Below are 14,901 nucleotides of genomic sequence, written 5' to 3'. Positions count from 1 at the left end.
TAAGAAAACATATCCATAAGAAAAGCACAGTGGTTAGCTCAAGATTTGAGATAAAGTTAAATTCAGGTGGAACCAGGTGTTCCATGACAACACAAGATTAGAAGAGGAAAAAAAAAAGTCTGCCACTTGCTGTTTTATTTCCTCCTGGCGCTTGGGGACCTCTGGCCTCCCTACCGAGGCCATTAACATTCTCAAAGCCAAAGGAGACAGGATGACTAAATGCAATGGGGGTTCAAGATGAGATCCTGTAACAGAAAAGGAACATTAGATTTAAAAAAAAAAATGAAGAACTCTTAGGACTTCCCTGGCAGTCCAGTGGTGAAGACTCCGAGCTTCCAGTTCAGAGGATGCAGGTTTGATCACTGGTCAAGGAATTAAGATGCCAAGTACCACAAGGTGTGGCCAAAAATAAATAAGTAAACACACCAAAGAAGGACAGTTAAGTATCCCTGTAGTCTCCTCCAGGACACCACTTAAGCCCTCAGCACCTGCCCCTCCAGCATCTTCCCTTCCATACTAAGATACCACATCCTGTGTGGCCAAAAATAAAATAAAAATTTAAATTAAATTGAAAAAGTAAAATGCTGATTATTTGGTAGAAAAAATGATCACATGAAAAAAGTAAAGATAAAAAAATAACAATAAAAATAAAAAACTCTGAATAAAGTATCCTAGAAGGAAATGTCAACCCACTCCAATATTCTTGCCTGGGATAGACCTGACAATGTACTTACATGGCTTCATCAATAGCAACGTGTATATCATAGTAACGTAAGGTGTCAATAATCAGGGAAACCGGGTGTTGATTATATCGGAATTCTCTGTACTATCTCTGTGCAATAATTCTGCGAATCCAAAATTAAAAATTTATTATAAAAAATGGCTCATGAACTCTGTTTCATTTTCACTCACCTCTGAAGCACAAAGTACTAGGCTTAACTAGAGGACAGGGCAACGGGCAGCTGAGAATGTTAGGGGAAGCACACTGACTGAAACCGCCCACCCTGGTCAGGCCCTTTAGTAACCGTTCGCATGAGTTGTTTTACGACAGGAGATCCTGGTAAGTAATGTGGAACTAATAAGCCACCAGCAACCGGAAGAGTTTGGGAAAAGTCAAAAGGACACACCGTGTGTCCATCCACTTCCCAGAATCCCTCTTGCCAGCATCCATCTTGGCTGAGCAATGCGTGCGCCACCAGGAAAGACTCTGAATTAGAATGATTGGCCAAAGACCTCCCAGAAACTAATCCCATCACCATAAAACCCGAGACTGCAAGCCACACGGCAGAGCAGTTCTCCCAGGTTCCCTTACCCTGCTGCTCTCCACCCGGGTGCCCTTTCCCCAAAAAATCTCGTGCTTTGTCAGCACATGTGTCTCCTCAGACAATTCATTTCTGAGTGTTAGACAAGAGCCCAGTTTCCGGCCCTGGAAGGGGTTCCCCTTCCTGCAACAAGAACACAGGCTCTTGCCTCAGACGCATGAACTCTGAGAACTGGCTCTGCCACTCACTGCTGCTGTGTCCTGGGGTGGGGGTGGGAGGATGGTTACTGGACCCCTCTAAGGTTCTGCTTCCTTCATATTTATGAAAAGGGCTGATAAAGAAAGCTGCGTGCCGAGGAAGAATTGATGCTTTTGAACTGTGGTGTTGGAGAAGACTCTTGAGAGTCCCTTGGACTGCAAGGAGACCCAAACAGTCCATCCTAAAGGACATCAGTCCTGAATATTCACTGGAAGGACTGATGCTGAAGCTGAAACTCCAATACTTTGGCCACCTGATACGAAGAACTGACTCATTTGGAAAGACCTGGATGCTGGGAAAGATTGAAGGTGAGAGGAAAAGGATGACAGAGGATGGGATGGTTGGACAGCATCACCGACTCAACGGACGTGAGTCTGAGTAAACTCCAAGAGTTGGTGATGAACAGGGAGGCCTGGTGTGCTACAGTTCATGGGGTTGCAAAGAGTTGAACACGACTGAGCGACTGAACTGAACTGATAACTAGGGCATCTATTTCATGAAACTGTTGGTTAGTGTGTAAAGCTCTTAAGCAGTATCTAAGTCAGAAAACATTCCCTGTGCTGTTGATATGCTGTGTGGCCAAGATCTAAGGATGCCTGGAGCATGGCTGCCAGTTACGGGAAAAGCTGGGCGGCCGGAAGCCTCTTCCATGAAGAGGATGGAGTCCGGAGGAGGGGGAGGAAGGAGGGTCTAGGAGACCTCATGTAAGTGACCACACTGTGGGCCTCCTTGGAATGCGGGGAAGTACATACAGGGTGTTCCTGCGTCTACAAAAAGGCTACAAAAGCATCCTGAGCACAATGGCCGGAAGAGCCACTCAGGGCACAGATCCAGCAAAACACACAGCGATTGCACCGCCCCTTCAGGTCCCACCTCCCCTAGGACCCATCACCACACCACCCCCAAAGAAACGGCAGGGAACCTGGGCCTCCAGTGCCCCCACAAGGCAGCCTACAGCAACAAGGCCACCTCAGAGTGGCCAGGCCAGCAGGGCCCTGAGCGCACCCCTCGGCATTTCTGGGCCATGTCTGTCCATGAGCAACACTGGCGGGCACTTGTGTTCAGACCGGAGTGAGGTGGGGGGGGACAGAGGCCTGCACTGGGCCAGTTAGGGTGTGTCAGCAACACTTCACACCCTGGGAATCAAAGGTCCCAGGTGGATGGAGGGGCTCTCCAGCCCCCCAGTTTTCTCACTCCCTAAGAAGCATCAAGGGTGCTGGGAGACTCTGTGTGCTCTTGAGCAAACTTGTACACAGAACATGCTGGTTCCTACAGGTGAGGGTTGTGGCCCCATTTGAATGATGTGGAAACTGAGGCCCGAAGGCTGAAGTGACCTCAAGTCACCCAGCAGGTTAGTGACAGAGCTGGTCCCAGGCCAGTACTTATTCCTCGTCTTAAAGCCAAGAGGCTTCACCACTGGCTGCAGCTGAGCCCGGACACTAGACTCCTGCGTCCATGCCTGCCTGGGCTGGACACTTCATCTCTAAGCCTCTGTCCTCCTTCACAGTATGGAGAGAATAAGCACAAAGAACAGTCAGTCTCTGTGAGGGACTTCGGCAAGTCTCTGCGGTTCTACAAAGCAAACAAAACCGTCTCAGTTTCTGCCCTCAAGGAGAGTAAAATATAAGAATAACTAAAGTTTGTTTTACAAACGGGGGTCCAAGGCAGAAGTGTTAACTCCCCAGTGCTCTGGCTGAATACCATCATGCTTTCTACCTGAGGTGCCATCCCCCAGGAGAGCTAGAAGGTGAGACAGAATTTGACGGTGACCATCGCTTCATGTAGGACTCTCTCAGCTGCAAGTGACCAAAATCAAGGAGAAACAGAAACCAAATGGGAGCTCGCTTAAGTGAAATCCAGGAGTCTGGTTGGGCTGCCTTCCGGTGTCGGCTGCCCGGGGGCTTACGCGCCTCAAAGGCCTGGTTTCTCTCCATTTCTCAGCTGCCGTCCCCTCAGGCCACCTGTGAGGATAACAAGGCGGGACAGTAGTCCCAGTGTTTAATGCATCCAGGTTCAAGCCCATCAGGGAAGAGACCCTGCGTCTCCCCCCTAGAAACCTCAGCTGAAGTCTCTCTGCTCTACTTGAAGCCTAATCCCACTGCCCCAGACTCATTGCTGTGGTTTTGGTGAACCAATGGAGCTTTGGTCAGTGGGGCTGAGTTATAGAGATGGGTCAATCTCACCCAAAGCAAAAGGGCAGAGGGTGGGAAGGGAGAATCTTGAAAGAAATTCAAAATACCATTTTATCCAAGGGAGGCTAGGTGGGCTGGCTGTTGTTGTTTAGTCACTAAGTTGTGTCCGACCCTTTGTCACCCCGTGGACTGCAGCACACCAGGCTTCCATATCCTTCGCTGTCTCCAGGATTTGCTCAGATTCATGTCCGTTCAGTTGGCGATGCTATCTAACCATCTCATCCTCTGCCGCCCACTCTTCCTTTTGCCTTTAGTCTTTCCCAGCATCAGGGTCTTTCCCAATGAGTCAGTTCTTCCCATCAGGTGGCCAAGGTATTTGAGCTTCAGTTTCAGCATCAGTCCTTCCAATGAACGTTCAGGACTGAGTTTTTTTAGGATGGACTGATTTGATCTCCTTGTAGTCTGAGGGACTCTCAAGTCTTCTTGAGCACCATAATTTGGAACTGCAAGCACAGACTTTTGTCAGAGCCTCTTAATCAGCTCAAGGGGACGAAATTCATTCCTTCCTTAACACATTCATTCATTTCCCAAAGTGTGCTGAGCACCTCCAGGGTGCCACGCGCTGAGGACACAGAATCCAGTGAGCGCAAAGGACCTACAGTCCAGTGCGGGTGACAAATACTCAGACAGGAAGCGGTCCCTGAGATGAGACGGGGAGAAGGGGACGGACAGGGGAAGCAGACAGTAGACGAAGAAAGCCTGAAGCAGGAGGGTTCTCACAGGCAGCGCTCCCTCCCCTTCCAGCCTGAGCTCCAGAAACCAACGGACCAGGAGACAAGCATCAGCGGTCAGGAGGTCCTGCCTTTGTTTCCTGGGTTCGTCACACAGGCCCACAGGCTGGGGGCTTAAACACCAGGCATGCGTTCTCTCACTTTCTGGGGCCAGAAGTCTGAGATGGAGGTGAGGGCGGGCCAGCTCCTTCTGACCGGCAGAGGGCGAGGTGAGTGAGCGGGTTCTTATTTTGTTGACCCCTGGCCCTGTTGTACTCCTGACAGGGCCACTTCCCTAGTGTGTTTCCCGGCAGGCTGACTCACTGGACAGGAAGGGAAGGGCAGCAATGGCTGGCTGCTGACCAGGGACCCCTCACATCTGGACACACCCTCCAGGGGAGTGCCCCGCTTCCACACACCAGCCCTCCCTACTCTTTGTGTCCTGCCTGGCTAGCAGGCAGCCACCCACCCTCCAGGGGCCAGGGGAGATCACATGCTCGCCCCCACTCTCCCCCCCGGACAGTCTTTCATCCAAGGGCTCAGCTGTCCTGAAAGGCTTCCGATGCAGGTCACTCATTCATCCACACATACTGAGCCTTCGTTTCTGTTTCAACAGATAAGTATTAACACCCACATGGGCACGATCTAGGCCCTGGAGATGTAGTGGCAAACCGAAGGACCAGCCACAGGCACCGTGAAGTTCACATTCAAGTGGATGGAGACAGAGACCAGAAAAATCAACATACCCCACGTCAGCTGCAGAGAAACGCAGTGAGGGGACAACACAGGACAGGTCACAAGGATGCATGGGCTGGGCTGGACCACACGTCGAGGGAGAAGCCATGAGGGTCCTTTAGAGCAGGGCTCCGAGAAGGAAGGATCGCAGGGAGAGGATCGAGGCTGAGGGAACAGCAAGACCAAGGCAGGAGGTGCAGTGTGCCTGACAGTTTCAAGAAGCAGCCTAGAGTCTGGGGTGTGTGTTTTGGGGAAGGGAGAGAGGGGACCAGGCACACCATGTGGTATGGGCATCGTATATCGCAGGCCCTGAGGAACTGGGGTTTTACCCTGACGGACTGAAAATGTTAAGGGTTGAGAACAAAATGTGCCGTGTCTTCAAGGAGTTCCCTGTCTAGAATCAGAAGTGGGGCCAGGACTATGTTGACAGGGCTTAGAGGAATGCTAATGATTACATCAGACATGCTAATGATGCTTAGAGGAACTTCCCTGGAGGTCCAGTGGCTAAAACTCTGTGCTCCCAACGCAGGGGACCTGGGTTCCATTCATGGTCAGAGAACTAGATCCTGCCTGCCGCAACTAAGTCCTGGCACAGCCAAATAAATACCAGTTTAGAAGAGGAAAAAAGCTTGAAACTCAGACTCGAGATGGAAAAGTGTCCTCTGCCAGGCTCGGGGCGACACCCACCACCCGCCTCGGTTCAGAAGCCTGCTGTTCTACATCGGTGTCAGCTCTTGACTCTTTGTCTCCAAAGGGAGTGTTTGTTTGCTCATCTTAAATTTCAATCGAGGGGGAAAGTGTTGTAGACTCTTGGTTAACCGCCTCAGAAAACCGAGCTGATCCAGCCACAGCCAACCTCATGCCATGGAAAGCAGAACACAGTGTGTGTGTCTGTGTGTGTGTGTGTGTGTGATGTGTGTGTTTGTGGTGTGTGTGTGTGTGTGTGTGTGTGTGTGTGTGTAGGCTGCATAAACTCATTTGCATCTTCCCTTGTCCCTTCCAGCTGTGAGGTTTTCCTAAGGCTGTTCCTCTTCTGGAGGGAGCAGCAGGGGAGGGGAACAGGAGAGGAGGAGGCTTTGGGAGACACTTTGCAGAGTGTCTGTGGCAGAAATAGACTGTGTACAAGCAAATGGGGCAGAGGGAGAGAGAGAAGTTCGAGCAGGGCCCATATAAGTGTAGTGCCGGGAGCATTCCTGAGGTTCTCAGGACTGGGGAAAACAACTTGCAGATCTGGACAAGCCCAGGCAGGGAGGGGTGCAGTGGGATGGACGAGGGCCAGAGCTAAAAATAAGACGGTATTTCTAGCCAAGCAGAAGAGTTAGCATCTGTGGGACCGTGTGGGCAGAGGAGAGTGTTGGCGCCACCGGGCACAGTGAGGCCAGAAAAGTGGGGAGGGGTCACAGGGCTTCAGTCTCAGCCTTGAGAGAGGATGACGCTGTCCCCAAAGAGGAGACTGCTCTCCTCCTCCCAGCCCAGAGAAGCCCAGAGTCTGGGCAGGGGAGCAGCCAGGCAAAGCCTATTCCACAGCAGGACAAAGGCTCAGGGCAGTTACTGCGGGCCCACCCCCCAGGCTGGCCTGACCGCCCCCTCCCCCAGAGTAGCAGAGCTGGGAGGGCTGCCTCCAAACCTCCTCCCCACCGAACCGTTAAGGAACCCAAGGGTGACCCACAGTCGGGGAAAGGGAGGCAGTATTTAGTGGGTGTTCACTGTGCAGAGATGTTTCCCATAGGGTCCCACAGTGATCCTGGAGGTGAGTATTTTGTTCCTTTTGTACAGATTATGAAAACATGGTTAAGGACTTCCCTGATGGTTAAGACTGGGCTTCCACTGCAGGGGGTCCGGGTTCAATCCCTGGTCGGGGAAGTAAGATCCCCACATGCCATGCAGCGCAGGAGAGAAAGAAAGGAAGGAAGGAGAAGGAGGGTGAAAGGAAAACAGAAAGAAAAGCAGGGGACTGGGGGCACAGAGGATGATGGGAGGGCGAGGTAGGTAAAGTTAGGGAGCCCAAGCTTCTGGCATTCTGGGGGGCTTCCCGGGCTGCTTGGCAGAGGTGGGTGGAAGGGTTGGGGGGACACCAGTGAAAGCATAAGCTGGAACAGCCTGAAGAAAGTCCCTGAGGCCAAGGATAATACAGTTTTATCTAAATATGCAGCCGCTGCGAAACCACAGGAAACCCTCCACCCACCAAACCAAGCCAAGTGTTACACCAAAGCACCCCCAGACCGGACAGCGCAGGAATGTGGGGGTGGATCATCCCACACGACAGAGGAGCCGATGAAACTCCCAGAGGTCAGAGACCTGGGCTCTGTTCCAGCTCTGCTTCCAGCCACCTGCACGATCCTGAAAAGCTCACCTGTAGATTCAGGCTCTTGAGTAGGGGGGAGCAGGGAGTGAGCAATAATACACACCAGCTTGGATTTGCCTAAAGGTTACATCAAAACCAGGGCTTCCCTGGTGGCTCAGAGGGTAAATTGTCTACCTGCAATGCGGGAGACCTAGGTTTGATCCCTGGGTCGGGAAGATCCCCTGGAGAAGGAAATGGCAACCCACTCCCATATTCTTGCCTGGAAAATCCCATGGACAGAGAAGCCTGGTGGGCTACAGTCCATGGGGTCGCAAAGAGTCAGATATGACTGAGCAACTTCACTTTCTTTCTTACATCAAAACCAAACGAGAATGGCTGGGGTGGCTGGGGAGAAGGAGAGGGTAGGAGGTATGGAGAAAGTAACATGGAAGCTTACATTGCCATATGTAAAATAGATAGCCAATGGGAATTTGCTGTATGACTCAGGGAACTCAAACCGGGGCTGGATAACAGCCTAGAGGGAGGTGGGAGGGATGTTCAAGTGGAAGGGGACTTGAGTAAACCTATGGCTGATTCATGCTGATGTTTGCTAGAAACCAATGCAATACTGTAAAGCAATTATCCTTCAATTAAAAATAAATAAATAAAAAACCAAATGAGAGCCAAATGAGATCCTGAGCATGGAAGGGGTAGTGGAAATTCTCCCCATTTAAATTTAGAGCCAGATCTCCTAACCCACTCCTACCATCCTCCCCACAGTATCCCTGCCTGCAAGAGGGATTGTAGCAGGATGAATAGGACTTCAGTGGGATCTGGGAATGGGAAAGTTACTGTAAACAAAGTAAATGACAGGGTCGAAGGTAGAAAGGCAGGAGGGAGCCCAGTTCATTCATAGAATTAAAAGGAATGCAAAGTGTTAAATCCCTATGGGGTCTTGGATCAAACTCTGGGAAAGAAAAAGAATGTTAGTGGGAAAGTGGGTGAAATCTGAATAAAATATGCAGTTTAGTTGCTAGTACTGTATCAATATTGACTTCTTGGTTTTGACAAATAAACCATGATTCTTTTAAAAAATGTGATTATGGCTTTCCTGATGGCCCAGAGCTTGGGAATCCACCTGCCCATGTAGGGGACACGGGTTTGATCCCTCATCCAGGAAGATCCCACATGCTGCAGAGCGACTAAGCCCAAGCGCTATAACTACTGAGGCTGTGCTCTAGAGCCTGCAAGCAGCAACTACTGAAGCTTACACACCCTAGAGCCCGTGCTCCGCAGCAAGAAAAGCCACTGCAGTGAGAAGCCTGCGCACCTCGACTAGAGAGTGACCCCCATTCGCTGCAACGAGAGAAAGCCCAAGGGCAGCAACGAAGGCCCAAGGCAGCCACAAATATGTAAATAAATGAATTTTTAAAAGGATGTGAACATTAGGGGGAAGTTGTATTATCTTTGCAACTTTTCTGTAAACCTAAAATTATTTCAAAATAGAAGAGTTATTAAGAAGGAGAAACCTGGAAAAGAAAATGGTTACCCACTCCAGGACTCTTGCCTGGGAAATCGCATGGACAGAGGAGCCTGGCGGACTACGGAATATGGAGTCACAGAGAGCCAGACACGACTGGGCAACTAACACTTTTGCCTTCACTTTTTCCTTCAATTCTAACTCATCAACATCAAGATGCTATTGTCTCTCTAGGTCAGGTGACAGCTTCCCGACTGAGGACATAGCTGTTGACGGCTGATGTGTGTTGTACAAAATCACTTGTGCAAATATGTATTTTCTCTGAAATTTTGTTTAAAAAATTTATTTACAATGCTACTTGAATGATTTCTTATAAATGCTGTGAATCTATATTTGTTGTTTTTATATCTGTATATTAAAGTTAATTTACCAAAAAAAGAGAAGGAAAAAAGACAAAAAGAAAAGTATAATCGTACAAAAAGGCTAAAGCAGATAAGATGCCAGAAGAGGGAATAGGTGCTGGACATTGACACAGACCAGGTTACAGTGACCTCTTGGGGGACACCATGAGGTGCAAATCCCATCTTTCTGCAAGCAACACTCCAAGGCGATGTCCCTCTCATCCCCCTCCCCACGGGCCCCAGGGGTCCACAGCTTCTTACCTTCAGGTTCATCTTAACTATATGTCATCTGCCCACATGTGTCTGAACCCACACACAAAGAACCCAGGAGCGGCATCGGTGAGCAGGTGTGGCCCCAGCCAGAGCACAGCAGTCTTGGGTGGAGGGGCAAGGACTGGAGGTGCTTGGAGGGAGAGCAGGGGTCAGGGGGAGGAACCAAGAGAAAGGCAGTCGGCCTCTTGTGCAGGGAGGCCCTCAGGGATTACGAAGTCTGATCTTGATGTTTATTTTAGACAAATCTTCTAATTTTCCATCGCTTCTGTGACAAAGTACTGCAGATATAGTGGCTTAAAATAGCACATATTGGGACTTCCCTGATGACCCACTGGCTAAGACTCCATGCTCTCAACACAGCGGGGCTCAGTTTCTATCTCTGGTCAGGGAACTAGATCCTACAAGCCACAGCTAAGAGTTTGCATGACTCAAGTAAAAAAGATCCTGCACACCACAACGAAGATCTTGTGTACACAACTAAGACCCAGCACGGCCAAATAAACAAACATTTTTTTAAAAAAAATAGCACATATCACTTTAGAACTCTGCAGGTCAGAAGCCTAAAACAAGACGGTGAGGCTCTACTTGTTGCCTCTGGCAGCTCTAGGGGAGAATCTTCTTCGTTGCTGTTTCCAATTTCCACTGTTGCCTGCATTCCTTGGCTTGTGGCCCCATGTCCCTCCCATCTCTGCTTGCCTCCTTCTCTGGTTCTGACCCTCCTGCCTCTTCCTCTAAGGACTCTTAGGAGTACACTGGGCCCACGAGCACACTCCAGGATAACCTTCTCACCTCAAGATCCTAACAATCACATGTGCAAAATCCCTTTTGACGTGGAAGGTGGTGTCTTCATAGATTTGGGGGGTTCAGAGGTGGGGATATCTCAGTTCAGTCCCCCAGTCATGTCCAACTCTTTGTGACCCCATGGACTGCAGCACACCAGGCCTCCCTGTCCATCACCAACTCCCGGAATTCACTCAAACTCATGTCCACAGAGTCGGTGATGCCATCTAACCATCTCATCCTCTGTCGTCCCCTTCTCCTCCCGCCTGCAATCTTTCCCAGCATTAGGGTCTTTTCAAATGAGTCAGCTCTTTGCATCAAGTGGCCAAAGTATTGGAGTTTCAGCTTCAACATCAGTCCTTCTAATGAACACTCAGGACTGATCTCCTTTAGGATGGACTGGTTGGATCTCCTTGCAGTCCAAGGGACTCTCAAGAGTCTTCAATACCACAGTTCAAAAGCATCAATTCTTTGGTGCTCAGCTCTTTTTATAGTCCAACTCTCACATCCACACATGACTATTGGAAAAACCATAGCCTTGACTAGTTGGACCTTTGTTGGCAAAGTAATGTGTCCGCTTTCTAATATGCTGTCTAGGTTGGTCATAATTTTTCTTCCAAGGAGAAAACATCTTTTAATTTCATGACTGCAATCACCATCTGCAGTGATTTTGGAGCCCCAAAAGAATAAAGCCTACCACTGCTTCCACTGTTTCCCCATCTATTTCCCATGAAGTGATGGGACCAGATGCCATGACCTTAGTTTTCTGTTGAGTTTTAAGACAACTTTTTCACTCTCCTCTTTCACTTTCATCAAGAGGCTCTTTAGTTCTTTTTCACTTTCTGCCATAAGGGTGGTGTCATGTGCATATCTGAGGTTATTGATATTTCTCCCAGCAATCTTGATTCCAGCTTGTGCTTCTTCCAGCCCAGCGTTTCTCATGATGTACTCTGCATATAAGTTAAATAAGCAAGGTGACAATATACAACCTTGACATACTCCTTTTCCTCTTTGGAACCAGTCTGTTGTTCCATGTCCAGTTCTAACTGTTGCTTCCTGACCTGCATACAGATTTCTCAAGAGGCAGGTCAGGTGGTCTGGTATTTCCTTCTCTTTCAGAATTTTCTACAGTTTATTGTGATCCACACAGTCAAAGACTATGGCATAGTCAAGAAAGCAGAAATAGATGTTTTTCTGGGTCTCTCTTGCTTTTTTGATGATCCAACAGATGTTGGCAATTTGATCTCTGGTTCCTCTGCCTTTTCTAAAACCAGCTTGAACATCTGGAAGTTCATGGTTCACATATTGTTGAAGCCTGGCTTGGAGAATTTTGAGTATTACTTTACTAGCATGTGAGATGAGGGCAATTGTGTGGTAGTTTGAACATTCTTTGGCATTGCCTTTCTTTTCTGTTGGAATGAATACCGACCTTTTCCAGTCCTGTGGCCAGTGCCAAGTTTTCCAAATTTGCTGGCATATTGAGTGCAGCACTTTCACAGCACCATCTTTTAGAATTTGAAATAGGGGATATCTAGAGGGACATTAGAGTAGAAATGGCCAACAGGCCCAGGAATATCATGATGAACTTAGGAAGAGGTCAACTCAAACGATAAATGAAGGGAGAAAAAGGGGGCGATGCGTTTCCAGGGAGAGAGGGGAGTAAAGAACACAGGCCAGGAGGAAGACTCAGCCCCTTGCAGCTTTTCCACATGTTGCAGAGGGTTCCTCCAGGCCATCGAGGATCTGGATGCTTGGAGAACACAGAAATCAACCAAATGCAAGTGTGTTTAAAGGAGTTCACCACCAAAGCATGGACACACACGTGTGTGTGTGTGGCAATCAGCCGTGTTCAACTCTTTTGTGACCCGTGGACTGAAACCTGACACACTCCTCTATCCATGGGATTTTCCAGGCAAGAATACTGGAGTGGGTTGCCATTTCCAACTCCAGGGCATCTTCCCAACCCAGTGATCCGACCCAGGTCTCCAGTGTTTCCTGCATTGCAGGTGAATTCTTTACCACGGAGCCACCAGGGAAGCCCAAGGAGCTGCAAAGATGTTTCTAGAAGGGAAAAGCGTGAACCAAGATGGTGCAGCACCTAGGACAGTGAGGGTGAGGTGTCTAGAAGGAAGGGCTGGTCAGCAGGGTCACAGCAAGGAGAAATGGCCACTGGTGTGGCAGCTGGGAGGCCTTAATGGCCCTTGAGAGTGGGTCCCCCTGCCGCCTTCTGCACCGGGAGGTGAAAACACCCCACGCAGATGGGCGTGGCCCCTCTTCATCACCCCAGCCCTGTGTTCATGTCTTACCAGCAGGTGGGGCACAAGAGCCAAAGTGGACCCTCAGCCCCAGGAGCAGGGTTTTTCCAGAAACAGGATCCTCTGAGGGAGGGAAGGAAGTCTTCCCACTCCTTCACCCTTCACCGCAGAGCCTGGAAGACCTCGCTGCCTCCATGTGATCTCTGACTCAGGGGCTTACCCAGATTTTCCCCTTCCAGTTAAAGCAAACCATGTTTTTTCCATCGCTCCATTTCCCGGTTGCCTGTAGGACAAATCACCCGTCATAAACACACTCTGGAACAGGGACTCGTGCCACCGGGAATAGAGCTAAAGGCTAAAGGTGTGTGCTCAGTAATGTCAAACTCTGTTCCACGCCATGGACTCTAGCCCGCCAGGCTCCTCTGTCCATGGGATTCTCCAGGCAAAAATACTGGCGTGAGTAGCCATGCTCTCCTCCAGGGGATCTTTCCCATCCAGGAATCGAACCTGTGAATGGAGGAGACCTGCCATCTCCTAATCCAAAAAGTCATGGTACAGCTACTGTGTATGAAGTGGATGGCTGGTGAGAGCCTGCACATAGCACAGGGAGGAGAAAAAAGATGATGTAATCTGTTTTAGGACATATATTAGCTTAATTCTAAAAATACATTTCAATATACTTTGTTGTTCTTCTTCTTCTTCTTCAGTCACTGAGTTGTTCCATCTCTTTTCAATCCTATGGGCTGTAGTCCATCAGGCTCCTCTGTCCATGGGATTTTCCAGGCAAGAATACTTGAGTGAATACACCATGAGGATCCTAGGATCCTTATGAGGTACCTAGAACAGTCAAATACTCAGAGTCAAAAAGTAGATTGGTAGATGCCAGGGCCTGGGGGTGGTGGGGATGGGGACTTAGCATTTCATGGGGACAGAGTTTCAGGTTTAGGAAGCTGAAAGATTTGGGAGACGGATGATAGTGAGAGCTGCACAACTGTGTGAATGTACTTAGTGCCACTGAACTGTACAGTGAAATATGATTAAAATGGTGTGTTTTATATTACGTGACCTCTGGAAGAGGAAATGGCAACCTGCTCCAGTATTCTCACCTGGATAAGTCCCATAGACAGAGAAGCCTGGCGGGTTATTGTCCATGGGGTTGCAAAACAGTTCAATGTAACTGAGCGACTGAGCACATGTTATGTGACTTTCACCACAATTTAAAAAAAAAAAGACATTAAAAAATGTTATTGTGCAGGTGAGGAGCCTGAGGTGGTTCATTGGATATAATCCGAAGAGCTGGGCCAAGAACAGAACTCGGATCGCCTCATTCACATTCTAAGGACCCCCTTGATTTTAAGTAATTTGATGTTTCACCATGGCCCCTCCCACAGTTTCTTGAGGTCAAATGATAACAGTAATAGGACAAAAAATAACAGTAAAAGTAACTGCCGCTAACATTTCCTGGGCACTCCTGTGGCAGATAAATAAAACCGTCACTGTTCAGAATCACCCTAAGAAGGAGTTTCAGTTAGAAACTAAATGTTTCCTGAGCTCCTCCCATCTGGGCTTGGGAACAAGGGAGGGACAGTGGTTCAGGGAGTTGTCGTTTAGTGGTTAAGTCATGTCTGACTCTTTTGCAACCTCATGGACTGTAGCTTCCCAAGTCCCTCTGCCCATGGGATTCTCCAGGCAAGAATACTGGAGTAGGTGCCATTTCCTTCTCCAGGGGATCTTCCCAATGCAGGGATCAGACCCGAGTTTCCTGCATTGCAAGCAGATTCTTGACTGCTGAGCCACCAGGGAAGTCCAGTACAGGGTGAGGGGTATATTAAAAAGATAAAATCTTTCCTCTCCTTAGACCTGTTTTCGAAAGACAGGTGGACTCTGGCTGAGCATATGAGCCCTTGTCTAGTTTCCTGCCTTTCTTCAAGCCTGCCCTACACGTGGCTGGACCAAACCGTCCTAAGCCCCAGTGGGTGAAGGGCAGTGACAGAGGGAAAACTCCTATGCATGGCCGCTCGTGGCAACGTTAAGGAAACTCTGTTTTCTCTGCTTCTCCTTCCCCTCCTCCTTCCTTCCCTGTCTCACCCACTGTGGTGATTCCCCAGCAGCGACCTGTGGTTTCCTGCCCTGTGCCTTTACATGTGGTTCCCTCTACCTGGAATTCCTCCCCCTCCCATCGCCACCCCGCCACCCCGCCATCCCCATCCCCCCACTCCCCCTGTCTATTGGCCCATCTTCCAAAGTTGGCTGCCGTGTCCCCCACAGAGG

At 49.2% G+C, this 14,901-nt stretch overlaps 1 long non-coding RNA gene across 2 annotated transcripts; it reads left to right on the top strand.

The window, feature by feature from the left end:
* The first annotated feature begins 4,381 nt into the window (after positions 1-4,381).
* On the top strand, positions 4,382-9,295 carry LOC148777724 (uncharacterized). Of its 2 annotated transcripts, none has more exons than XR_016037529.1 (3): positions 4,382-4,652; positions 5,039-5,215; positions 7,310-9,295. It is a non-coding gene; the product is annotated as an uncharacterized LOC148777724 (long non-coding RNA). The 2 variants fall into 2 exon arrangements; XR_016037530.1 differs by having other exon boundaries at positions 5,687-9,295.
* The last annotated feature ends 5,606 nt before the right edge of the window (positions 9,296-14,901 follow it).

Source organism: Moschus berezovskii, chromosome 6 (assembly GCF_049115385.1).
Source record: "Moschus berezovskii isolate FMDL1 chromosome 6, NW_MosBer_1.0, whole genome shotgun sequence".
Taxonomy (NCBI): Eukaryota; Metazoa; Chordata; class Mammalia; order Artiodactyla; family Moschidae; genus Moschus; species Moschus berezovskii.
Note: the sequence above shows the minus strand (reverse complement) of the source record. Positions and strands in the feature narration are given on the sequence as shown.